Source organism: Anolis carolinensis, chromosome 3, assembly GCF_035594765.1.
Source record: "Anolis carolinensis isolate JA03-04 chromosome 3, rAnoCar3.1.pri, whole genome shotgun sequence".
Lineage (NCBI taxonomy): Eukaryota > Metazoa > Chordata > Lepidosauria > Squamata > Dactyloidae > Anolis > Anolis carolinensis.
The window spans coordinates 128,345,542-128,373,510 of NC_085843.1; the positions used below are offsets into that span (position 1 = coordinate 128,345,542).

General features: G+C 42.0%; 1 long non-coding RNA gene across 1 annotated transcript in view; it reads left to right on the forward strand.

The window, feature by feature from the left end:
- The first annotated feature begins 4,063 nt into the window (after window positions 1-4,063).
- LOC134297581 (uncharacterized) overlaps window positions 4,064-27,969 on the forward strand; it is a 47,292-nt gene continuing 23,386 nt past the window's right edge. Inside the window, exons 1-2 of the long non-coding RNA XR_010004378.1 lie at window positions 4,064-4,276; window positions 25,404-25,566. This is a non-coding gene — a long non-coding RNA (uncharacterized LOC134297581). The remainder of the gene's footprint in view (window positions 4,277-25,403; window positions 25,567-27,969) is intronic.

The window sequence follows — 27,969 nt, forward strand, 5'->3', positions numbered from 1 at the left end:
TCCTCTTTCTATAAGCTTCATTTTATTCAGTTATCCCTACTGCCATTTTCTATGATCCTAACTGATTGTCAGCATTCTTTGGCTATTGAACATATATAGTGCACATTAGGCTGCTTTGGGACTCACCACTAATGTTTTTCCCTTCTAAAGCTCCCACAGGTCCTGGGATAACCTCCCCATCATCACCCATTATTTTTAGTTTGAAATGCTGTCATGTTCTCTGAAACTGTATTTCTCAACCTTTTCCACCTGGATGAACTCTTAAAATAATTTTCAGGCTTCAAGGAATATCTGCATAGCAATTATTAGAAATACTCCTCAAATAAAAAGTCTTGTGGGATTCATAGCAGCCTCACATAGAACTCTAGGATACTAGGTAACTATGGTTCAGAAACCCTCCTCTAGAAGAGGGGGGATTTTAATCACATTCTCCCAGTTTTACACTTGGGGGAAGGTGTTTTTGTTCTTCAAAACCAGAAGTGACCAGAAAACACTGCCAGTTGTAGAGTGAGGCGAGGAACTGGGTCCAAAATAGCTTGGACAGAAAACAGCAAAATCATACTCATAGCTACATCCATTCCCTTGGGAAACTGACCCCTATGGGAGTCCCCCAGAGGATATCAGATGATGTAAGGGTTCTTCCAGTGGGACTCTGTGGTGCTCCATTTCCCAAGTGAATGGGAACAGAACCCAAAGATCTATCAGGAGTTGGCTGTCAATAGACTCCTGACAGAGAAAGACAAAGTAAAGCAGGGAGAAGACAGGGGAAAGATGCAGTAAGCATGACGGATGGCTGGCCATCCCTAAAGACAGGGAAATACAGGAGGGAATGGGTTTTCCCCATTCCCCCTCCCCCCACCTCGCTCCGTCCGATGAGGTCCTCAGTGATTATATTTAATATAGTATACTATTCTCTAGAAGATGCAGGTTCTAATTTGAGTATTGAAATGAATGCTAAACCAAAGCCCAACGGCAATTATGTTAATTATTGCTGGGGGGTTTTTTGGGAATGTTCATAGGCTTCTTGGTGATTTCCAAATCAAAGATAAATCTAGACTTAAGACATGTTTAGTAGGGGTGTGCATTTTTCTTGTTAGTCTTCGTAAGTCATATCAAATTCATTACATTTGTACGTACGAGGCAATAGCCAACATGTGGGCATGGGCCACACCAAAAATGTAAGAATCGAGACTTCCCCAATACTTTTTCATTTGCATTTTGTAAATCTAGGAAGCCTTTGAAAGTCATCTTTTCAGCGCAAGGAAGCAAGTCAAAGCCAAAAAGGCTGCCTCTCCTCTTTAAATTAATGACCTCTTGCCATGAGGAGAGGAAAAGCAGAGAGAAAGCAGAATTAACTGGGAAAGAAAGCACATTCAGGAAAGACCTGAAAATCTGGTTATTTCAATGTGCTTTTGAGTAATTCGGCACAATTTGACGGAGTCCTTTTATCTCCACCTATACCCAGCCACTGTACTTTATTACTGGCCCATCTTATTAGTGACCTTGAAATATATTGCTCATGTATAATTTTTTATCTTGCCTCCAATTTTTGAACACACCCATTGTACCCAGCCATTGGTTATTGGTTATTGTTTGCTGTTGAGTTTATGCTTTTATGATTTTTATATGTTTTATGTATTAATTCATTGTACTTGAATGTATCTTATGTTGTTGTATTTTATTGTTGTATTACTGGGCTTGGTCCCCATGTAAGCCGCCCCAAATCTCTTCAGGGAGATGGGGTGGGATATAAGAATAAAGTTTCTTCTTCTTCTTCTTCTTCTTCTTCTTCTTCTTCTTCTTCTTCTTCTTCTTCTCCCTCCTCCTCCTCCTCCTCCTCCTCCTCCTCCTCCTCCTCCTCCTCCTCCTCCTCCTCCTCATGGTTTACATACTTGCAAAAAAAAAAGTACTAGTGATACTTTCCATATAGACTTATAGATGCCTTCTTTTTGTTTGAGTTTGGTCATCTTTATTATTGTGATGGGGTTTACCATCCTTAAAATTAATATTTTTTAGAAGGTTTCGTGCACCGTAGCTCATTAAACTGTGATGAAGCCCTTTCAGCTGAACAGTGCTAACTCCAGACAACTTCAACATGTTGCATGTTTCTTTCAAATCTGTTTAAGATTAGGCCTAAAAATAAACCAAAGTGCAAGGAATGTTTTTGTGTTGATATATTAGGACCAGCTTGAGCTTGAGACCATCTTGGCAAATAGGGGTGGACCTCCCTGATTTTTAAGGAATGGCAAGCTCCATTTCAAATCCCTTTCGGAAATTGCCATTTTGATAGAATAACATTACAGTCAACCTCTCAAATTTAACATGTTTGTTTCATGCTCTGCCAGTCAGCCACTAGAACAATGACAGAACTTCTAGGGCAGGTCACAGCTTGGAAATCATGGAACAATAGGTTGAGATTGTAATAAAGATGCTCTCTTTCCCACTTTTGAATAGAAATTGTATCTTTTTTTCATTGAAATGGAGGGGGTGGGAAAAACCAGCTCAAGTCCATTTATAAAATATATGCTTGCTGGCAAACATGGTCTGTGGATTTAAACACAGAAGTGCTTTGTTACGAAATCTTTACAATGATCTCCAAAGTGATAAAAATATTTTCCACTGTCTGTGTGTTCAAAAGGATTTCAAAACCCAAATCATGAATTTAACACTAGCTGGCAAAGGATAACTTTTTTTTAACTCTTGGACTGATGGCCAAAGATTCAAATTTAAGGCTGGAAGCACTCACCTATAAGTCAATCCTATTGAAATGTCTAGCAAATCCTTCCAAGTACACACATGGCGGATATGAATCAGCTGAATCATATGTAATGAACAATGAACAATACAGTCACATGCAAAATGAGTTGAGAGTTCAATTCAAAGAGTCTTACTTCTAGGTAAATTTGTAAAAAATGTTTCTCAGAATATAGTCTTATATGTGTCTACTCAAAAGGAGGTGTCAATTTTTCCAGTTGAGCTTACTGCATTTGTATAGGATTACACAGAGAGGACCAAATGAAAGAAGTGCCCCTTGTTCAATTAACAATTGAGCGACTGACTTTCTTAAACTAAACTGCAAAAATGGAAACTCTTGATCTGAACCACACTTCAAACTGAGGCATTAGAGAAATCTTTATCTGGATTCATTTTATTGATAACATAGGTGGGAAAATAAAAATTTCTTTTAAAAAAGTTTATTATGTAATTGATTAAAAAAACGAATGGTTCATTATTATCTGGATTTATGTCCCATTGAGCATGTTGACTTACTCTCAGAAGCCTCGACCCCAATTCATAGCTTCTAGAACTGATGTTGCAGCTAACAACAAGTACCATCCCGAGCTCCTTAAATCTTTAATTCACAGGTGTTCCCTGTTTCTGGCTCTCTTCTCAGCTAATCTCAAGGACCTCCATAGCTGAGACCTCTTTGTTCCAGGTCCATGAAAGCTAGAAGACTTAACTCTTCCTCAGCCTGCTCAGAGCAACTCGCTTTTACTTGTTCTGCAGACTAAGGGCCACTGAGTGCCCTTTGGGGTGAGAAGGGCAGGGTACAAATATGGCTAAATAAATAAATAAATAAATAAGAAGTAATAGCTTCTTCCAGGGCTGCTTCTTGAAAGCTTGATCGAGGGAGCTGCTGGGCATTGTTGGGTTCCAACTCGACCGCTGGGCCTTCCATCAGCATCTCCTCATCCATGCTTTCCAAGCTGTCCATGACATTTACTCCTCAAAAGACACAAATAGGGATAATTTCTGAAACATCCTCATGGAACATATAAATATGTGTTTAAGAATCTCTTCACACCTGCTGCTACAATCACCACGGATCATGGCAATTCCGCCGGTGCCCGCCCAGGGGTGTGGGGAACCCATCGCCCCATGCTCCACATTGCCCAATTCATCCACATCTAAATCCCATGGGGGGAAGCGTTCGCCACCCGGCTTCCCCCCATTGATTCAAGGCAACATGGGAAGTCTCCTGTGTTGCTGTGGTGGTGACATGTGCTGGTTCACCTTCTCCTTTATGATGGAGCCCCACCAGAAGTTGCAGTGCATTGTGGGATGGGAGCTGATGGACTTCGTCATAAAGGAAGAGGCAATCCAGCACATGCCGCTGACTTCACCTTCGTCTGATGAGGTTGTAATATTCTTTTTTTTTTTTTTTAGTTTCTTGACTCCTTGAATAGAATTTGGTGGACAGACTGAGAGAAAGCCCAACACTGAAGAAATTAAAACTTGTCCTCAAGGCCTGAAGGATTATACACCACATGAACAGGTAACTAGGAACAGGTCTCAGTCAAGCTGGAATTGTTAGGTTTTTCTATGCTGACCTTTCTCCAGTGAGCTCTACTTGCAGTGATAGTTATTAAGAAAAAGTCAGACATTCAAAAGTACACAAGAAATTATCTGTGGGATAATCTGGGACCCAGATATGGAGACTCCACTACACTTTGAGGCAGCCATTTGCACTGTTGAACAGCTCTTACTGTTAAAAAGTTCTTTCTCATGTTGAGGTGGCATCTTAGTTTAAACCCGTTTAAACCCAATGCCCTAGTCTCTAGAGCATCAGAAAACAAACTTGTTCCCTCTCTTCAGATATTTAAACATGGCTATCATGTCCCCTTTCAGCCTTCTTTTCTCCAAGCTAAACATATCGAGTTCCCTAAGCTATTCCTCAAAGGGCTTGGATACCAAACCTTGGATTATTTTGGATATGTTCTAGCTTGTCAATATTCTTATTGAATTCTGGTGCCCAGAACTGGACACGGCATTCCAGATGTCTGACCAAAGTAGATTGGTGCTACTATTACTCCCCTAGAGCTGTCTCACCTACAAACATTAGGATTCCATTGGATGCAATTATGGCATTTAAAGTGGAATTATATTGTGGGAAAAGGACCCCTGGGTATAAAGTAAGTGAAGTAATGCTGCCTCTGCCCTCATCTTGAACTTTGATAAAGATGAAGCAAAGCAAAACAAAACCACCCCTCACCCTTCTCTTCACTTACTATTGAACAAAATGCTGTTAGAAACAGCCCCAGAGTACCACGTAATCATGGCACAGTCCTCAAGGACCGAAACCTGCAGCCTCTCAAGAGGTTTTTAAGCAATTTACTTTCCACTTGTTTTAAGCTAAACTGGAGATAATCAGGAGTTGTTTGGCTTTCTGCCTGCAGGTCTTCATCCTGATTTCTTTTTCAATCTAGTAACTATTAAAAAGAGAGAAAGAATTTGCAGTTAGGAATATGTGTGTGTGTGTGTGTGTGTGTTTGTGTGTGTACAAAATCCATCCAAGCTTGTATTTCCTCTCATTTGGCAATGCATGCCTGCTCCCCATTTTGCATGGGGTAACAGCAGTTAGTACCTTATCTTAATCAGAATGGTTTTTAAATAAAAAATCAAAGCCTCTTTTGAAATGTTGAAGCAAAATATTATTTTTAAAGTAATGAAGATGCAACAAAATTATATTCTAAAACTAACATTATAACTGGGGATAGAATCACTTTATGAGTATAGTTAGTAGCATTTTTATGACTGCAGCTCTTTGGACCAGCTGAAGTTTCCAATCACTCTTCAATGGCAGCTCCACATAGAGTATGTTACAGTAATCCAGACAGGATGTAACTAAGGCATGTGTCACAGTTGTGATATCTGGCTTCTCAAGGAATGGGCACAGTTGGCACACAAGTTTTAATTGTGCAAAGGCCTTCCCGGCCACCACAGACACCTGGGCCTCCAGATTCAGTGCAGAGTCCAGGAGACTCACAAGCTGCAGACCTGTGGCTTCAGGGGGACATTATGAGGAATATAGAAGAATAACAATGCAGTAATGGCTAAACACTACAATCAAATACAGAAACATTTGCTACCGCATCGCATTGCTGGCTCAAGTTAAACATGAGCTAACAATACGGTGCTGTGGCAAAAAAAAAAGCCAATGGGATTTTGGCCTGCATAAATAGGAGTATAGTGTCTAGATCCAGGGAAGTCATGTTACCCCTCTATTCAGCCCTGATAAGACTACACCTGGAATCACACTGTGTCCAATTCTGGGCACTGCAATTGAAAGGAGATGTTGACAAGCTGGAATGTGTCCAGAGAAGGACGGCCAAAATGATCAAGGGTCTGGAGAACAAGCCCTATGAGGAGCGGCTTAAAAAGCTGGGCATGTTTAGCCTGCAGAAGAGAAGTCTAAGAGGAGACATGATGGCCATGGCTATGTGTAAATATGTGAAAGGAAATCATAGGGAGGAGGGAGCAAGCTTGTTTTCTGCTGCCGTGGAGACTAGGACGCGGAACAACGGCTTCAAACTACAGGAAAGGAGATTCCACCTGAACATTAGGAAGAACTTCACTGTGAGAGCTGTTAAGCAGTGGAACTATCTGCCCCAGTATGTGGTGGAGGCTGCTTCTTTGGAGGCTTTTCAGCAGAGGCTGGATGACCATCTGTCAGGGGTGCTTTGAATGTGATGTTTTTGCTTCTTAGCAGGGGGTTGGGCTGGATGGACCACGAGGTCTCTTCCAACTCTATGATTCTATGTTACTTTTAAAGTGTCACTTTGTAAGTTATGACCCTTCTTTGTTATGTTGCATGAGGTGCTGTTAAGCTTCTGTAGCCACCATACCTGGCCAAGCACTGAACTTCAATGAAAAGTGCAACTGCACCTTGCATAGAGCATGCCAGCGTCTTCCCCATCCTCCTTCAGGCCTCATATGGTGCTGGAGTCCTGCTTAGACCAGTTTAGGTGCTTGGATCCATTAAGAAGCAAGTGACTGCTACAAAAGGGACAAATTCACTAACACTTTACAGCTGGAGATTGGGAGCCTTGTGAGAAAACAACATTGAGATGGAGCCAAGATGATAAATTACAACAAAATGCAAAAGCCACAAAAGAATGACACCCGTTAGACAATGAGAGAAGCACAAAATACACCATGCAAATTTTTGAAACTTCACTGGCTTCTTCATCAGGCAAAGAAGTTAAAATTTATAGGAAAAGAAAGGCTTACTTTTTGGCTCAGATATTAACTTCTGATGGTCTGGAGGGATATTAATGCAGGAAAAGTTCAATCTCCTTCTTGAGGACCAGAGACAAAGGGCAATAAATAGGCAATAACATTTTAAAACTAACTTTCATTGAGATCCTGTACAGGGCTGAGTTAGCCTGGAACGCAGAACATTTAATTTCTCAAGATGTCACTGTACTGACACACCTCCAAACACTTGTAAGCGTTGTATAGGTAAATTCTGCCAATTGTAGTCCAGATGAAAGAGTTTTACCCTAGCTGAAGGTAGAAATCTCAAAGCTATATCATCAAAAGAAAAGGGAAGGGCAGTGTGGGAGGGAATTAAGTCTAGCAGAAATTCCTCTTCTTCTCTCTCTTTGAGGCCAGGGCAGTGGCAGTTGGGATGAAGGAGGGGGTTTCATTTGCATCTTGATTGCTGCATTTTGCTCCAGGCATTAACTTCCAAACACTCTTCAAAAGTGATGTAGAATACATTACAGCAGTGTAACCTTTTGATTCCATATGCATCTTTCTTTTGATTTTATCTTGACTTGAAATATTCCTTGACATTGATTTTAAGGAGCAAGCTTCCACAGTTGATCAATAAGGGGAATCCACATTCAAACCACCATTTGCTGCACTAATGCCCTCCACAGGCAGTTAGGTTCGTCATCCTGAATATATTGATACTAACAGCCAGTCACTCTCAGCAAACATGAATTCTCACTAAGGAGCATAATCCATAAACAAGAAGGAAGCTTCAGCAGTTTTGGAAAAAAAAACTCAAAAAGAACTGCAAATAGCTGGGGGTGGGTTTGGTTGGGGGCAGGCCCATAGCCAGAAAAACTTATTGGGATGGGTTGAACCCCCCCCCCCACCCCCCGAGATGACTTTTGAGGTCAGTGTATCCTGATCAGGCACAAGATCTCAACAAAGCCTGAAATTACCGCCATTATACAAAGGTTCTTCACAGGTAATAGATCCTGAATCATTGCTCCCTCTCAAAGCCAGTTCTTGTTGGCCACAAAGAATAGTAGTTTCCACAATTGGCAGAAGTTTCTTTCTGTTTCCTTCTGCTTTCTTCTTATATTCTTTACACTGCGAAATAGCAAGAAGTATTCAGCCAAGCACAAGTTATTGTGGTGGTACTCTGTGTTTTGGTGTCTATTGAAGACCTGTATTGCATCTTTCCATCACACAAATGGTTTAGCAACCAATGCACCAAGCTTCTCATGAGCACCTTTACCTCTAATTCTCCTCCAAACACCACACAGTACTTACAGAGTGCGCCTTGTGCTATGTGTATACTAGCCAGGGAAATCTGCTGAACCATTTTGGTTTAAAACCTAAGATACCTCTTCTTATCTACAGGAAATACTATCCTGGCAATGGAGTCTGTGGATTTTGCACTAATTGAGCTTCCACTTGGTCATCAGAAACAGTCTTGTTCATATAAAGTCCAAGGTCTAACAATGACAGAGCTTCTTGTCTTTGCTCTGGTTCCATGGTTTATTTGGCAGGACTTGGATTAGATGAACCAGTGGGAAAAACCACAGTTTCCACAGTTTTGACCTGCAATTCAGGTCAAAACACCTATCCCCGTACCGTGGGCTTTGTCTGCTGGCTGTGGGTAGGCCAACTTGGTCACTTCCACTATGCCAGCTATTGCTGCTAATGCAATGTAAATTGGTAGAAAGGTAGGTAATGACAGTGTGAATAATCAAAACTTGGTTGAGATTGTGCTTGCAGTTCTAGAGAGAGTCTAAATTTTGCTTCTTGTAGATGTGGCATGGGGATTTGGTTAAGCAGTTAAAATCCATGAGCAAACTAGGGATTTTTTTTTTTTACCTGAAGAGTAAAAAACTCTTTGGGAGTAGTTTGAACCCTGAATCTCCCCTGGTACGGGCTTGGTAGGGGGGAGCTCAAAGTGGCATCTCAAAAATCCAAAATGCTGATTGAATGTTGTTACTGCTGAGGAAAATCACTGGGATCAGTGAATGAAATGGGGCATTCTGGAGAAGGACATGGCTGGCTGGAGTTCTGAAATTAATATATTGCACCATTTGGTGCTGTGCCTCAAATGTTACTCCTAGACTTGATTTTTTTGCTTACATATTTACATAATGAGAAAGGGATTGTAATCTAAGGTCCTCTACATGGTCAGCATTTTTAAAATGGACTTGCAGTTTCTGCATGTGATCTTGAAAGGATTTGGATGAAACACCAAAGACCTGTCTCTTTGTTTTTAAAATAAAACATTAAACAATGAGGGACAATTGTTTTATCTTTGTACATTCTTATTTGGTCTTTATCTAAAATTTTGCAGTTTTCCCCTCTTTGCAAAGTTCACATTTGAGATGCATTGCTGTAGTTGTGGGAATAGGGCTGTTTTGCTGCCCTGTCAGATAAGAGACCCTTGTTTCCTTAAGGGAAAAAAAAGAAAATGAAAAGAAGCTGAATGGCAGCTGTTTTGGCAGCTGCAAAGGCGGGTAAACAAAATACCATTTTCAAGTTTCCACGCATTTATCATATTACAGGCGTCCAGGGATTGAATCAATGAAACAAAAAGCCCAGAGTGGGATTCAGATCCTTTTGCTATTAAATAGATGGTGTTTTGAAACATCCAATTCGAAAGTAGCAGAGTTCTAACAGTGCTGTTGCAAGACAAAGACCCTAGAAGAAAACAGAAGACAGCAGAATATTAGTAAGCAGAATCAATAGCCAGAAATGTTTTGTTATACTACGCTGGTGTCAAAGCCACACTGAACTTTCTAGGAGGTTATGCAAGTGGTATTCTAAGGCCCCTTCTACGCTGCCATATAATCCAGATTACCAAAGCAGATAATCCACATTATCTGTTTTGAACTGGATTATATGAGTCTACATTGCCATATAATCCAGTTCAAAGCAGATCATCTGGATTTTATATGGCAGTGGAGAAGAGGCCTCCGTTTGCACCAGTTGAAGTAAACTAAAGCTGGGTTATATGGCTGTGTGGAAAGGCCCTAAGACTGATGGATAAATTGGGAGGAGAAAAGAGAAATGGGGACATTTTAAAAGTAGCTGAAAAAGAATGATGGCAAAGGGTTAATATGGACTATGCCTGCCAATTTAGGACAGTTGGAGGAGATGGATAGTGGAGGATTTAGATAGCTGGAAGATATGAATGTGTGTATATTAGTATAAAGGGGCCCCTAGTGGCACAGTGTGTTAAAGCGCTGAGCTACTGAACTTACAGACTGAAAGGTGCCAGGTTCAAATCCTGGGAGCGGAATGAGCGCCTGCTGTTAGCCCCAGCTCCTGCCAATGTAGCAGTTCGAAAACATGCAAAATGTGAGTAGATCAATAGGTCCCGCTCCGGTGGGAAGGTAACGGCGCTCCATGCAGTCATGCTGGCCACATGACCTGGAGATGTCTATGGACAATGCCAGCTCTTTGGCTTAGAAATGGAGATGAGCACCAACCCCCAGAGTCGATCACGACTGGACTTAACGTCAGGGGAAACCTTTACCTTTACCTATATTAGTATATCAAAACACACACACACACACATATGAGATATTTTAGGGCAGGGCTGCTTTTCTTCCCACACTGTGTGGCCAGGACATTACTAGATTTCATGTGAATAAAAATACACATGAATGCCACCGGCATAATCTCTTCATTAAAATTTACACTGGAAAGAAAGCCATTTGGTTCACAACACCAGTAAATATGGTGTGTGAGGGGTGGAGTCAGATCTGATATATGTTCAGAGACTTGGGACATGCTGTAGGATAGATTCTGTTGCAAAAGGAGCCCAGCCAAAGGTTTTAAAGGGTATTATGTCCTCGAGTCCACTCTTTCATAGGCGAAATATATCTCCCAAATCTCCAATGTTCCTCATAACTTCCTCATAACTTATTTTCCATTCATTTGAGCATCTTCATTGCCTTCCTTTGTAACCAATACCGATCTGACTGTATCCTTATTAAAATGCAAGGCCCATCCCAAAGATCTTCCACTATTCTGTGCTCCAATATTGTAGATATTATTTCATTAGTCACAGTGACTAAAGTTGAGTTCACACACTTCAAGGTTCTGTGAATTAGTCATTCATATGATGAATCACCATGGATTATTTTGTTTCTAGGACAGTTTTGCAAAAAACATTGGATAAATATGTGTATATTGGGGGGGAGAGAAAACTCAAGCACAGTAATATATATAGAACTGAAATCTCTGTGCAATGAAGTAACACTAGCTGGGAGGGAAAACAAACTAAAATGGCATAAAAAGGACCTACAAGGCTAAATCTGCATTGTCAATTATATAGCTATCTGTCTGAAAAGTTAAATAAGAAAATAAGCGGATAGAACATAACAACAACAACAACAACAACAACAACAACAACTTTATTTTTGTACCTGCCTCCATCTCCCTGAAGGGACTTGGGGCGGCTTACATGGAGATGAGCCCAGTCAACATTGTTAAAATATAAAATATGAACATACTAAGTACACACATGCTGAATCCAACTATTTCATGGAGAGGGAAATACATGGATTATGCGACCCCCTTCTTACCATCTGAACATTCTCTGCCTACTACTGTTACTGTCTTATGTCATCTAAAGACACCACCAATTTTTGGAGCAATTGTGATGAGAACAGTTTTTTGTAGTGCAGTTTGTAGTGAGTTGGTAGTCTTAAAAGCTGCTACAAACAGTAGTGCATCAATTACAATGGGTTTTTTAACCCAATATTAATAGACATGTACAGTAAAGCATAAATCTGTTATATACACGAAGCCTTATAACAATTATAACCATCTGGCAGGCAAAATGTATGGTCATTCAATAGGGGTCCCAAAGAAGCAGCCCTATATGATTTGCAAGAGGCTTCTCTATGAGGGCGCAGAGTTCTTACTCTCTTGTGAGAAGTATTTCCACATAGAGGATTTCCAATTCTCAGACCGATTTCGACTATTAAAAGTCTTCCTCAAGTGGAAAAATATGAAATTCACAGATTGGGGTAAATTTTAGGGGTGATACGGAAACATGATGTATATTTTCAGTTTTATCATATTTATTTACTGTATTGTTGTAAGTGTTTTATTTAACTTACTATATAGAGTGTAACCATGTTTTATCCAGCCTTCATGTTTGGTTTGGTTTGGTATTGTGATATGGCCTAAGGGCTAATCAATACATTGACTATTTACACTGAGTAGCTGGGAGCTTCTGATGGCAGATTATGTTATCTGCCTGTAAACTATAGTTCCTTCACAATAAAAGCTGGATTCTGCAAGCTATACACCCATAATACCTTGATGATCTCAGATGTCAACAATACAGGAGGCCCCTCTGTAACTGTAGATCTCAACTATTTCACACCATTGTTTTGGTCATAATTACAACAATCAGTCTAGCATCTGGACAGCTTCTGCTGATGAACCTTTCAGAACTTAACCAGGTTATCCCTCAGTGGATAGACATGCAACCCATCACTGCTCCTGTACTCAGCTTGACAAATGTTGTAGAAATAAACAGAACTTCCACTTTGCTGACAAGCTTTCAAGAGTTTAGGGTCATTTTCATGGCATGTTGAGGTAGCAGAGTAAAACTTAGTGGAGGCAACCTAAATACACATTTGCTCAGTTTGTCTTATCTTAAATAATTCTATGTTACTTTTGCCTTGCCTTGCATTATTTTTTATATTTCTGTAACTTTCACAACGAAGCTTAGAAGAGAGAACCTGATAGCCATAAAAGATGGAGCTACACTGTAGTATTAATAGTCTTATTCCACTTTAACTAACATGGCTCAATGCTATCAAATCATGGGATTTGGAGCTTTACAAGGCCTTTAGCTACAGTATATCTGCCAAGGAGTGCTGGTGCCTCACTAAAGTATAATTTACAGCTATGGCTGTTACAGTGGTGTCAGATTGCACTAAGGGTGCTTCCTGACAGTGCCAAAATCCTCATTGGATTTGTGTTCCCCACCCTCACCTAAATCAAGACAGGTCCTAGTTTTTGGGTCTCTCTGGATAGGCCTTTTTGCAATCCTCTAAAATTCCCAGACCAGTCTTTTAGAGCAATGAATTCAAATTGCAGGAAAGGAGATTTCACTTTGACATTTGGAAAAACTGACGGTGAGCTGTTCAGCAGTGGACTCTCCTTCTCTAGAGGTTTGTAAGCAGGGGCTGTCATGAGTGCATTGACTGTAAGTTTTTGCCTGGCAGGGGATTGGACTGGACGGCCCTTGTGGTCTCTTCCGATTCTATTATTCTATGAATTAAATATTAAGGGGGGATCTTGGACCCACCACTGTCTGCCTAATCCAACTCAAAGGCATATTCTGATTTTGCAGTGACCCTCCTTATTTGGGTACAAAGTGTTGATAGAGAACTGTGTGGTTCTCCCCCAACTTATTTGGATAGAAGGTGTTGTTAGAGAACTGTGTGGTGATGGTCTGATTTTATAACCTTTCACTGCCTCCTCCTGCCTTCCTTTTGATGGTACACTATTTGGAAAACCTCTCTAGTTGCCTTTGAGTGTGTATGTGTTAAAGCTGAGATTTATCAAGTGACTCATTCAGCATATCCACTGGGGCACAGGAAGGTCTTCCCCAACTCATCGTGTTAATCCTAGTGACTGAGCACACATTTCAAGACAGCCAGAATCTATTTTTTTCTCCTCTGTTCTTACCACTTCATTCCCACTTCCTCCATCCCACACCAGAATACTTAAAGGCTGGCTCCTGCACTGCCATTCCTTTGTGGCCACATCACCCACTCGCCAATAAAGTTTCTGCCAACGTGTTCTAAAATTACAAGGTTTATGTCTGAGTGGGAATAGTATTTAGTGCTGTAGCTCTGCTGTGTGAGTGGTCAGTCTGTTCATACTTTCCTGTGAGTTGGAGTATTTCTTGGTCATCACAACTACTGCCAACAAAAACATCTCATCTTATAAACACAGCTCATACAATTTTACTGTGCTGAGGGTGGCGGTGGCAAAAGTTAGCACTTTGCCATTTCAGGGCTGCCCACTTACAGGTTTCTTCAAATACTTACTAAGTGAATCATGATTGGATTCTGCTAATAATGATTCAGAAATGATTCTCATTTATTACACAATTTGGTAAAGTTTGATTCAGTAGCATTGAACTGGTGCCTGGCAGCTGTGATGGTCTGGATGAGGGCAAACAAATTAAAATTGAATCCAGACAAGACCGAGGTACTCCTGGTCAGTTGAAAAGGGTTGCAGCCTGTGCTGGACTCCCCCTGATATCACAGGTTCACAGCTTGGGACTCCTCCTGGATTCATCACTGAGCCTGAAACCCTAGGTCTCGGTGGTGGCCACAGGAACTTTTACCCAATTAAAACTTGTGCACCAGCTGTACCTGTATGTTGAGAAGCCAGATTTGGCCATGGTGGTCCACACTCTTGTTACATCTCAAATAGATTACTGCAATGTGCTGTATGTTGGGTTGCCTCTGAAGATGGTTTGGAAGCTTCACGTAGTCCAACAGGCGGCAACCAGACTTCTCACTGGAGCAGCGCACAGGGAGCAAACAACCCCCCTACAGCATCAGTTCCACAGGCTGCCAATTTGCTACCAAGCAAAATTCAAAGTGCTGGCTTTAGCCTATAGAGCCCTAAATGGTTCTGGCCAAGCTTACCTGTCCGAACATATTTCCCTCTATGAACTGTGCAGATGCTAAGATCTTCTGGGAAGGCCCTGCTCTCAGTCCCACCCCCTTTGCAGGTGGGGACGAGGGACAGGGCCTTCTTAATGGTGGCCCCTCGGTTGTGGAATTTCCTTCCCAATGAAATTAGATCAGCTCTCTCTCTCCTAGTCTTTAGAAAGAAACTTAAAACCTGGCTGTGGAACCAAGCATTCGGAGGGTAGCACAGTGCAATAGGCAGCTACGAAGTGGCTGAAATATGATTGGAATGGCTCCTGATTATGATTTTGGGTCTTTGAGCTTTTATCAGTATACTTAATGTATTGATTGCTATGGTTTTATTATTTTGTACTGATTTTAATGTATAATGTATATTGTATTTACATGTTTATGTTTATTGTGGCGTTGAATTGTTGCCAATTTGGAAGACATTCTGAATCCCCTTTGGGGTTGAGATAGAGTGGGGCAAAAATGCAGTAAAGAAATAAATAACAGCACAGCATGTCCTACTACAAGGAATCCCACTCCTTAATGTCTACCAGAGTCATCCCACTTTGGCAGTCTGACATGACTTCTTTAATTAATCAAATTCCAAAGCTATAGTCTTTGGTAAAGAATCATGGGAGCCCTTGTCCAATAGTACCTCCTCTCCACTCTTAGTTTAATGGCACCAGATTTTTGTATAAGGCAGGGGTGCCACAGCGCACACCTGCGGGTCAAATGTAAACCCCATGACTTTTTTGTAGCCCTTGATCATTAAGCCACCATTTTCTGAACATAAAATACAGAAATAACACATTTTAATAAGTTTATTTATTTATTTAATTCATGGCCTTTCACCCACAATGGAGTTCAAGGTGTTGCAGAGGTTTAATTTAAAACTTCTGAAAGTTTGAAATTAAAATCAAATCACTTCTGAAAACCAGAAGTGAATGTCAAGCCACTTCTAGATTGTTTGGAATTTTCACTCTTGGGGAGCTGTTTTGACATGATGCTTTTGACATTCTGTCAGGCCTCTAAAATGTCTGACGGGCAGAAAATTGGTCCCTTTGCTGTTGCAGTTGACAACTCCTTTAAAAGGTGTGATTAACAATTTGAAAAGAAGCCTCTGCTTACAAATTAATCTCTCTGGTGGTCTGACAAGACATTTTTTTCAACTCACAGACCACTTAGGACATTATTGTTTTTAATGTAGTGACCAAGATGCAAAGGTCAGCTCCAAGCCAGCTGGTCATCCCAGAAGAAGGACCCTGATGGGAGAGAACGGAGTAAAATGTTTTCCCCACTCTTCCCAATGCTTTCCCCCACTTTCCCCTGCTTCCTTCCTGCCTGCCTGATGAAGTCCTTGGTCAGTATGCATAGTAGGCATGTGTGATCCATGAAAAAAAGTTAAAAAACTCGCTTCGAAAGTAGGGGTTTCTGGCGCTTTGTTTCTAAAGTAATTTCCAAATTTTGAAAAAAAAATTTGAAACTTTACAAAAATTCGGAATATTTGCAATTACCTCGTTAATAGCGGATACACATGCGCAATGGCAAAAACAGCACTAGGGGGAAAATTTAGAGGACTCTCCCGCCCTCATTTTTTGAGATATCCTGATCAAACTTGGTATAGTGGTAGAACACATTTACCATTTCAGAATGTTTCCTTATCCTCTGATTTTTGGCAAATTTTCATAGCTTTTATAATAAACCATTTTTTAATAATTGCAGAAATCTGTTCCTGGTTTGAAAGTCTTATTTCCTGTTTCATTGGGTTGTCTTTACTTTGAAAGTCCTTGTTCTACTTCAGAAGCTTTGTTTTTGTGGCTGCAAATCAGAGAAATTGGTGGACAGTGTCCCAGCAAACCATAATGTGCTATCATAGCACGATGTCCCTTGCACAAAGACAAAGTTTTGGAAGTGTAATAAAGTTTTGCCATGTTTCTATGACAGGACCAATTAGGAAATGACATCTATCACCCAGGAACAGAAATCATAGTACACCATTAAATCACTCCTGACAGATGGCCATCAGCCTCTGAATAAAGAAATCTGTTCCTGGTTTCAAAGTGTTATTTTCTGTTTCATTGGGTTTTCTGGGGCTGAGAGTGTATGACTTGCCCAAGATCACCCAGTGTGTTTCCATGGCTGAGTGGGGAATCAAGCCACAATCATAGTCCAACTCTCAAACCACTACACTACACCATGCTGTCTCAAAACGGGCCCACTGCTAGCAAGGAGGGAAAACGCTCAGAAGTAGGTTTCTTCCTATGGGGCTTAGCCCGCTTCTAAGCAGGAGGGAAAGCAGTCATGTGTGGGTTTCTTCCAATGTTACACTATGACTTAGGAAAGAAACTCAGTCTTTTGTTTTTTATGAATGCTCCCATGAGAAAATGTATAAGGATGTGGGTGAACTACAATTCCCAAAAGTCTTAGGTCAACCCTCCCAAAACTCCCCCAGGATTCACAGCTGGCCGTGTTGGGTTTGTGTGCCAAGCTTGGTCCAGATCCGTCACCAGGGCCGGCCGGAGATATTTTTTAATGGGAAGCGGGGGTGCTGAAAAGCGCCCCCGCCACCGGCCCCGCCTCCCGCGCCCTGGCCCCGCCCAGCGTGCCCTGGCCCCGCCTCCCACGCTGGGCGGGGGGGGGGGGCGGGGCCAGAGTTGGCCCCGCCTCCCACGCTACTCCCGCTTGCCCGTCTGGCCTTTTCTAGCAGGCCAGAAAGCAGCGGAGGTCCCTCCAGGCCGCAATCGCTAGGAAAGGCCAGACGGGCGAGCGGGAGTAGCGGAGGCGGAGCCAGCTCTGACGCCGCTCCCCCCCCGCCCAGCGTGCCTTGGCCCCGCCCGGGGGGGCGCCGTCAGGCTGGGCGGGAGGCGGGGCACCGCCCTGACGGTGCCCCGCCTCCCGCCCAGTGCGCCCTGGCCCGTCTGGCCTTTTCTAGCTGGCCAGAATGCAGCGGAGGTCCCTGCAGGCCGCAATCGCGGCCTACAGGGACCTCCGCTGCAGTCTGGCCTGCTAGGAAAGGCCAGACGGGCGAGCGGGAGTAGCGGAGGCGGAGCCAGCTCTGACGCCGCTCCCCCCCCCCGCCCAGCGTGCCTTGGCCCCGCCTCCCACGCAGCGTGGGAGGCGGGGCCAGGGCACGCTGGGCAGGGGAGCGGCGTCAGAGCTGGCGATTGCGGCCTGGAGGGACCTCCGCTGCTTTCTGGCCTGCTAGGAAAGGCCAGACGGGCGAGTGGGAGTAGCGTGAAAGCGGGGCCAGCTCTGGCGCCGCCCCCCCCACCCAGCGTGCCCTGGCCCCGCCTCCCACGCTGCGTGGGAGGCGGGGCCAAGGCACGCTGGGCGGGGGGGGGAGCGGCGTCAGAGCTGGCTCCGCCTCCGCTACTCCCGCTCGCCCGTCTGGCCTTTCCTAGCAGGCCAGACTGCAGCGGAGGTCCCTGTAGGCCGCGATTGCGGCCTGCAGGGACCTCCGCTGCATTCTGGCCAGCTAGAAAAGGCCAGACGGGCCAGGGCGCACTGGGTGGGAGGCGGGGCACCGTCAGGGCGGTGCCCCGCCTCCCGTCCAGCCTGACGGCGCCCCCCCGGGCCTGCGCCCGAGGCGGCGGCGTCAGGTGCCTCAATAGTGGGGCCGGCCCTGTCCGTCACTTGCTGGGTTCAGTGTTCTCAAATATGGGTGAACTACAACTCTCTGATGCCAAGGTCAATCACCCACAAAGCCTGCCAGTATTCACAGTTGGCCATGTTGGGCCTGTGTGCCCAACTTGCTGGATTCAGTGTTCTCAAATACAGGTGAATTATAACTCTCTGATGCCAAGGACAATCACCCACAAAGCCTGCCAGTATTCACAGTGGGCCATGTTGGGTCTGTGTGCCATGTTTGGTCCAGATCCATCACGTTTCTTCTTATCCCAGATTATATGGCAGTGGGGACTCATATAATCCAGTTTTAATCAGGTAATCTGGAATCAGATCCTGGGATATAGGGAATCTACAGTGTAGATTCATCATGAGGCCCCTTCCACACTGCCCCTATATTCCAGGATTTGATTCCCTACACTGCCAGATAATCTGTGATAAGAAGATAATCTGGGATCAGATCCTGGGAATTAGGGCAGTGTAGATCAAGCCTGAGTCCCCTTCCACACTGCTGCTATATCCCAAGATATGATCCCAGATTATCTGCTCTGAACTGGATTATATGAATCTAAACTGACAGATAATCTGGGATAAGAAGATAATCTAGGAGTGGGTTTCTTTCAATGGGGTTTAGCCCACTTCTAACCAGGAGGGAAAGTGCTCAGGAATGGGTTTCTTCTGATGGGGCTCACACATACAAATATAGAGCAAATTTCAAAAGGAATGCTACTAAAACAGATTTAAAATGCAACCTTTTCCCTTCCCAGAATGATACTATCATAGATATTTTAAAGTGAGTCCCTTTCCGTCTCAAATCTAGAGAGAAAAGTGGGGTGCCAATAATAATAATATCAGGGTAATTTAAAATAAAAGAGGGGAGTTGTGGAAAATCCTTAGCAGGGTGATTGTTTGCTTTCCCTGCCCATTTCCAATTTTCTTCTCCCCCTGAAGTGGAAAGTCACACACCAACCTGGGTGGAGGTTAAGTTAGAGGTCTAGTTTGGGGATTTGCCAGCACAAAACCAAAGTGAAGTGATCTGGATCATGGATTCGGATTGATCCCACCTCCTTTTCTCCCCTTCCTCACTTAAAGCTTCTCGCAAAGGCAGGAGGGGAAGGCTGCAATGGGGAAGAGGAAGTGGTTTGCAAGGGAGATTCTGCAGAGATGAAGCAGCAGCCACCAATGAATGCCCTTTGCAAACCAGGCTCCCTCCGCTTCTGCAACCAGGATGGGAAGGGGGATTTCTCTCCTGAATAGCAACAGTTTTAAGAGCCCCATAGAAACCAACCAGGAAGGGAAGGGGGATTTCTCTACTGGATAGTCAGGAGAGAAAATGCTCCAGGCTTGGTTTCTATGGGGGTCTTAAACTCCAATGCTAGCCAGGAGATTGGTTGAATTAAAACACTTTCTCATATATCTGAAGGTTATCCAAAGGTATTCCGAGGCATGGGCACCAACGCTTTGAATTGGAAGGTTAAATTCAAAGCGCCAAACCACCTCGGAACCCCATGAAGCTGTGGACAAGTCTACATAGGGACCACAAAATGCAGCACCCAAATACGAGTCAAAGAACATGAAAGGCACTGCAGACTAACCCAACCAGAGAAATCAGCCATAGCAGAGCACTTCATGAACCAACTTGGACACAGTATATTATTTGAGAACACAGAAATGCTCGACCACTTCAACAGCTATCATGTTAGACTACACAGAGAAGCCATTGAAACCCACAAGTATGTGGACAATTTCAACAGCAAGGAGGAAACCATGAAAATGAACAAAATCTAGCTACCGGTATTAAAAAAATTCCAAAATAAGGAGCAACACTCTGAAAACAGAAGAATTCTGGACATGAATCAATCAGGGGCAGCTAAAGACTCTGAACAAAGGATTCCCCCAGGCCAGGAGGTGAAGCTGGGAAGGCCAATTAATGCTAATCAAGGTGATTAATTACAACATTCACCCTGGCCTCCAACAGACAAGAGTCCTTTTCCCCACCCAGGATCTTCCACAGATATATAAACCTTCCTTGCTTAGTTTCTCCATATACTTCACAACCTCTGAGGATGCCTGCCATAGATGTGGGCAAAACATCAGAAGATAATACTTCTGGAACATGGCCATACTGCTCGGAATACATACAACAGCCCTGTGATCCCAGCCATGAAAGCCTTCAATAACATAAGTTTTACTTTACTTTTACTTACAGTTTAAAATATAAAACTTCACATCCCATGAGTTGTCCCTTCTTTGCTTTCTTCATGGCTGGCAAACAAGATTTTCTTTCTATGCCATATGAGAAATGTAGAACCAATTTTGAAAGATGGGAAAATGATACATCAAGGGAAAAATCATTTTGTGTGCTTAATATATGGACAATTGCACGGCCATCTAAAAAAGTGGAAGACTTTTCCTGCTTGACATTGTTTGACCACCTCTGTTTGACCACCTCTGTTTGACAACCTCTGTTTGTTTGTTACAACAACTGGCAAAATTCAATGCCACACAAAATCAATAAAAAAACCAACAACATATACAAAACCATTAACAATAATCCATAAAATACATTATTTCAAGTTTAAGAGCATATAATTAATTACAGTCAGCTTCAAATGTCTGTCCAAAATGTTATCAGTTCAGGGTTTAAATTCTGGAGCTGCATCATTTATCAGTGAGTGACGTGGAGCAGGAGCATGGAGATGCAATGTGAATGTGATTTCACAACATGGACAAATCTCATGTGGTTCCCCCCTCCCCTCATTTTTGGCTACAGGATAAATTTCTTCTTTAAGGATAATGAAATTTTTGAACATCCACTGGATTATAACGAGAGCTGTTCTGGGTCCATATAGTCTAGCAATGCCTGTTTTCCAGACAGATACACTGAAGAATCATAACCAGGGTATTAGGATAAAAACCACTCCCTGTTGCTTCTTCTTATCACCTGATACTAAAAATTCTCATGATTAGTAAGTTTATTTTAGCTTCTCATTTACCTAGGGGCCTTGAAGACATGGGCATTGCAATATGCATCCAGATATTGTATAACCCGTAGACAGGTATTATAGGAGTTGTTATTCAACAGTATCTGTGAGAAAAATAAGTTGTCTATACTTTCTTTATGTATTTAGGCATGATGAGACCATATATAGAGAGTTGTTCTCTTGCTCCCTCCTGTAAGAAAGGCATCCAGTTTCAAAGAAGGGGGAGGTAGAATTCTTTCCATTTTTGCTGCACCTTCACTTTGACTTTAAGAAGAAAATAAGAAAAGAAGTAATCTTAATGCAAGGTGCTTCATATTTGAGTACTGAGTTATGAAAGCTACAAGACTGTTCCACTTGTTAATTAAAGGCAAAACTTTCTCCACTCTTTCTAAGATCTGTTTCTTTGAGGAACCCCAGGGAATAAATTACTACTCGCAGGTATTTGTAGCACTTAGTTGCTTTCATGTAAAAAGCTGAATACAACATTGTCCTGTGTAAATCTCCTAGGATTAGCACTTTGATTAAACCTGAGACTCTGAAATTCTTGCCCAGAAGGAATGGAGGAAAAGAGATTTGCTTTATGTCTCCCTGCACCTTGGAAATGATGGAGGAGCTGAGGGAACTATTGTTGGATCTTGGATCTGACAAGCCCAAACTCTGAAGTTCTTTTCCAAGCAAAAAAATAAAAATAAAGATAGTTTCAGATGAATTTGAAGCACTGAGCCAGTCTAAATGCAAAGACAGTCTTGAAAATATTTTAACTAGCAGAAACACTCATAGCGAATTGCTGTGGGGTAGGTTACGACAGAGAAGCAAATGCCACGTGAATAAATTTAAAACCCTATGCAATGTAATCTGCCTGGAACCAGCATTTGGAAAGTTACTTTTAAAAGCAACCAGTTTAAAAATAGCAGTTACTATAGTTGTACTATTTCTAAAGTTTCCCATGTTTCTCTAATTATGTTTTCAGTTAGTTTAAACATTACCATTTGAAGGCTACAAGTTGTTGGTCTGTGGTATAAAGTTCATTTTCCTCTAGTCTACTTTGCCATTACCTTAACACCACAATGGAGCACAAAACAGCAATAAGAGGCAAAACACTTGGACCAAGTCACTTTTTTCTCCATCATTTAGTGACATTATGTTTGGATGTTGATAAAAATAGCTTTCAAGTGTTTGTTTTTCATTAAATTACAACTGTAATGTGGTTATTTCCCCTAATTAATGGGGAAAGGATTTACAATTTATTTATTTATTTATTTACAGTTTAGTTTTATACTTATTTATGCAATGCCTTTGACATGAAATAAAACTTTACAGTTTATTTATCTATTTACTTTATTTATTTGAGAATTACCAATAATTAGTTTGTTAACTATCTACTTCCAAGCTATCTCTGATCAGTTCCAAATGAAGGGATTGTTCCATGAGTAATGGTCATAACTGAAATCTCTTGGAAGGACTATGCTACCTACTTTTCCTGACAATTTGATTTTAGCTTTCTGATGATTTATTATGTTTTAGGATGAGTTTTTATTGTTGTGTGACATTTTCTATCTATGGTGACTTAAGGTGGTATCACATGGTTTTCTTGCAAATTCGTTCAGAAGGAGTTTGCCATTGCCTACTCTGAGTCTGAAAGGGTGTGATTTGCTGAAGGTCACCCAGTAGGTTTCATGCTCAAGCAGGAATACAAACCCTCATCCTCAGAGTCATACCCCAATGTTCAAGCCATTACTAAATTTAAAGTATTTTAATCTTTGCTCTGTGTTTTAATATATGTATTTCATCAAAATGTTTTAAGATGTGTATTTTATATATGATGTCATGTCATGTCCCATCACGAGCCATGATGAGAGGTAAGTTAAAAATAAATTATTATTATTATTATTATTATTATTATTATTATTATTATTATTTTATTATGACACAGCAAACAAGATAGATATGCTGGATTTCATATCACAAAATCACAAGTCAAACACTTCCCAAGTGTCTAGGACTGTGTGAGGTATTTTCTGATGATGCGTGCAGATCCCAGTAGGGTAGCCTTTTGCAGTTGGCAGATTGTGATTTTGTCAATGTCTATTGTTTCCAAATGCCGGCTGAGATCTTTTGGCACAGCACCCAATGTGCCCATCACCACCGGGACCACCTGCAGTGGTTTCTACCAGAGTCTTTGAAGTTCAATCTTGAGGTCCTGATAGCGGCTGAGTTTTTCCTGTTGTTTTTCGTCAATGCGACTGTCACCTGGGATGGTGACATCAATGATCAAAACCTTTTTCTTTTCCATAACTGTGATGTCTGGTGTGTTGTGTTCCAGAACTTTGTTAGTCTGGATTCGGAAGTCACACAGTATCTTTGCGTGCTCATTTTCCAATACTTTGCAGGTTTGTGATCCCATCAGTTCTTTGCTGCTGGCAGGTGGTACTTGAGGCATATAATAATAATAATAATAATAATAATAATAATAATAATAATAATAATAATAATAATAATAATTCACACTGGCAGAGTAACATTCAATTGACCCTCCACATTTGCAGTTTAACTTTTGCAGATTTAATTATTTTGAAATGATGTATGAAAAAAGACCTAGGAAGCATAATATAGAAGTTCTTTTAGGGAAGAATGTGTAAACATTTCAACTAACTGCTATTCTGTGAGTCATGATGTATTTTCAACATGGTCCTCAACAGTGTTAAGTTGCCTACTCAACTCTATAGCTTCATGTGCTCTAAACAAAAATAGAATAATTGTTTCAGAATTCCCACTTCTTTCTTCCTTTCCCACTGCCAGTTCTTTGAACAGAGGGGGGGAAAGAGAGAGAGAGGATCCATAGAAAATCTTACTCATCAAAATGACTAGAAGCATGAACCACGCAATTATTATCTGACAAACATGTAGAGGGCCTCTTGACTAAACCAGCTGTCAGCATTAAGGGCAACCAGTCCTAGAAAGGAATGAGAATCTCCCCCACTCCCTTCCTCTCCATGTGAAAATCTGAGTTTAGTCAGTAAAAGTTATTAATGGAAAAAGGTTTGACTGCAGCCAGGCATTCAGTCAGAACAGGTGTGGAAAGTTTGGAGTTTAGATGTAAACCTGCCCCCCCTTTTTTTCTTTTTTCTTTTTTTTTTGCTAAATGGGCTTTTTAAAAGTCCTACAGAGAAAGCATCATTGATTCTTTATATGGCTGCAGAGAAGACTGTTAAATAATTCTCTCTTTGCGTAGCAACTTTGCTTTAAGAACCCTATGGCATGCACCACTTCCTCTCTTTCGGCATGAGCCTGGCCAGAAGTCCCCATGCATTGTCTAATGGGCTCCATGCTGAAAGTGGTAAAGGTAAAGGTTTCCCCTGATGTTAAGTCCAGTCATGTCTGAAAGTGGAGCGGAAGCAAATTGGCCCATCTGATGAGGTAGTTAGTTTTATGATGGCTGTGCTTACCTTCAAGATCAAAGGTAGCAAGTATGTCCCTTAGAACACCAGCCATTGTGGATAACAGTGACAAAGAGTGATTGCCATCAGATCCTATTTCTGGGTGTCCCCAGGACATCCTAATAAGATACTGCACTACTTAAGGAATAATTCTGCAAACTGTCAATGCCACCTGCAACCTGGTGCTTCCATTGCTCCGCCAACTACCCCTAAAACTTGGCCCTGCGGCAGAAATATATCATTTTAAAATTGAGTCAAATCCTAAGGTTTATTTTCTTCCCATCTGCATTTGAAAAAACAAACCCTCTTTGCAAATATGAAGTTTCAGAAATACCTTTTTGAAAGAAAAATGTGGGGCTGGGAGTTAAAGTAGCATGGAGATACAATAGTAATTATACAAAATCGTCTCTTCTTTTTATCTTTTCCCCCTTTATTTTATATTTCAATATGAACTTTTACTCAATGTGTTGTCGAAGGCTTTCAAGTCCAGAATTACAGGGTTGTTGTGTGTTTTCAGGGCTGTATGGCCAAGAGAGAATACTTCAGGCACATGGCCATACAGCCCGGAAAACACACAACTTTTACTCAATTACAATCTTGCCTTACTTCCGGAAACTTCTCACTGTATCCGTGGCAGCATGTGGTTTCAGTTAATTAAATTTGTTCCTGATTATTTTTTGTTATGGCTGCAGGGAAAGGAAGAGGCTTTGCTATCTCTAAACCCACTATATGAAGATTTGACTCATGATACCTTAATGCACTGCCTTGAGGGGGAAAGGCTGCAGGGATTGTCTACAAAAATGGAACAAAACTCTTGTGACACTGTTTTTCCCTGCTGTCCTGCTGTAACCTCTGGTGAGTCTTTTTTCACATTGCTTAATAATTCCATCTTCTGGTATGGGAACTAAGATGTTTTGAAAATGTGAAGTACAAAAGAGAAGAAGAGGATATGAAGACCAGCTTTTAGTAGGGGAAAAATATACAAACACCCTATTATGGGGATGGATGGAACACGTGAAACCATCATCCATCACCATCAAGAAAGAGATCATGTGGAGTTGGCTGACAACTTACTGGAAAAAATCAGGTGGGGGTAGAAATCAATGTTTGGCATCATTGAGAAAAGAATAAAAACAAACAAACCTTCCAATATCACTATGTGTCTGTGTGCCTATGCTTTCAAGACACTAATTGGCTTGTGGTGATCCCATGAACTTCACAGGATTTTCTTAGCAGGGGAATACTCAGAAATGGGTTTGTCTGTTTGTTCTGCTAAAATGTAGCCAACAGCATCTGGTATTCCTAGGTAACCTCCCAGTGAAGTACTAACCAGACCCTGCTTATATTCTAATATCAGATGGCAATTGGGGTATTCAGGGTATTTAGGTCTTAAATAAATTATGCTTGGAATATTGTGTGAAGGTTCCTGTCTGTCACGTCCCATCAACCGTACTGTTGAATGTGAGTCACTTTCACACAGAGCAGTCAAAATAATCCAGTGGATTGGCCAACTCTTTGATGAGGAAAAGGCACTTCACTTGATGCTTAGAAAAAAGCTGAGTAAGAAGAGGAGTGAGGTTGAATGGGCCTTAAGAAGCATTGCTAACAACAAGGCAGCAGGAGACGACGGGATCCCAACTGAGCTGTTTAAAATCTTGGAAGGTGATGCTGTCAAGGTGATGCATGCCATATGCCAGCAAATACGGAAAACACAAGATTGGCCATCAGATTGGAAAAAATCAATTTATATCCCCATACCAAAAAAGGGAAATGCTAAAGAATGCTCAAACTTCCATACAGTAGCACTTATTTCCCATGCCAGTAAGGTAATGCTCAAGATCCTACAAGGCAGACTCCAGCAATACATGGAGCGAGAGTTGCCAGATGTCCAAGCTGGGTTTAGAAAAGGCAGAGGAACCAGAGACCAAATTGCCAATATCCGCTGGATAATGGAGGAAGCCAGGGAGTTTCAGAAAAACATCTACTTCTGCTTTATTGACTATTCTAAAGCCTTCGACTGTGTGGATCATAATAAACTATGGCATGTTCTTGGTGGTATGGGGATACCAAGTCACCTTGTCTGTCTCCTGAGAAATCTGTATAAAGACCAAGTAGCCACAGTAAGAACAGATCACGGAACAACAGACTGGTTCAAGATTGGGAAAGGAGTATGGCAGGGCTGCATATTTTCACCCTCCCTATTCAACTTGTATGCAGAACACATCGTGCGACATGTGGGGCTTGAGGAATCCAAGGCCGGAGTTAAAACTGCTGGAAGCGCATTAGGTATGCAGATGATACCACTCTGATGGCTGAAAGTGAGGAAGAGCTGAGGAGCCTTATCACCAAGGTGAAAGAAGAAAGTGAAAAAGCTGGGTTGCAGTTAAACGTCAAGAAAACCAAGATCATGGCAACTACACCTATTGATAACTGGCAAATAGAAGGAGAAAACATGGAGGCAGTAACAGACTTTATATTTCTAGGCGCAAAGATCACTGCAGATGCAGACTGCAGCCAGGCAGTCAGAAGACATTTACTTCTTGGGAGGAGAGCAATGGCCAACCTTGACAAAATAGTGAAGAGCACAGACATCACACTGGCAACGAAGGTCCACATAGTCAAAGCAATGGTATTCCCCATAGTAACCTATGGATGCAAGAGCTGGACCATAAGGAAGGCTGAGCGAAGGAAGATAGACGCTTTTGAACTCTGGTGCTGGAGGAAAATCCTGAGAGAGCCTTGGACCGCAAGAAGATCCAACCAGTCCATCCTCTAGGAAATAATGCCCGGCTGCTCACTGGAGGGAAGGATATTGGAGGCAAAGCTGAAGTATTTTGGCCACATCATGAGAAGGCAGGAAAGCTTGGAAAAGATCACAATGCTGGGGAAAATGGAAGGAAAAAGGAAGAGAGACCGACCAAGGGCAAGATGGATGGACAGTATCCTTGAAGTGACTAGGTTGACCTTGAAGGAACTGGGGGCGGTGACAGCCGACAGGGAGCTCTGGCGTGGACTGGCCCATGAGGTCACAAAGAGTCGGAAATGACTAAACGACTGAGCAGCAGCAAGAAGAGGTGTGCCACAGATGCATGTGACTGTGCATACTGTAGAAAAACTGGATAGAGGTTTTTCTCCTGCTTTCATAACTTAGGAGAAATCATCAATGAAGCAAAATGATGGAAGATTCAGAAGAAACAATGAAGTTGCTTCTTCACACAGTGCATAGCCAAACATTACTTCAGAAAATGCTTTCAAAGG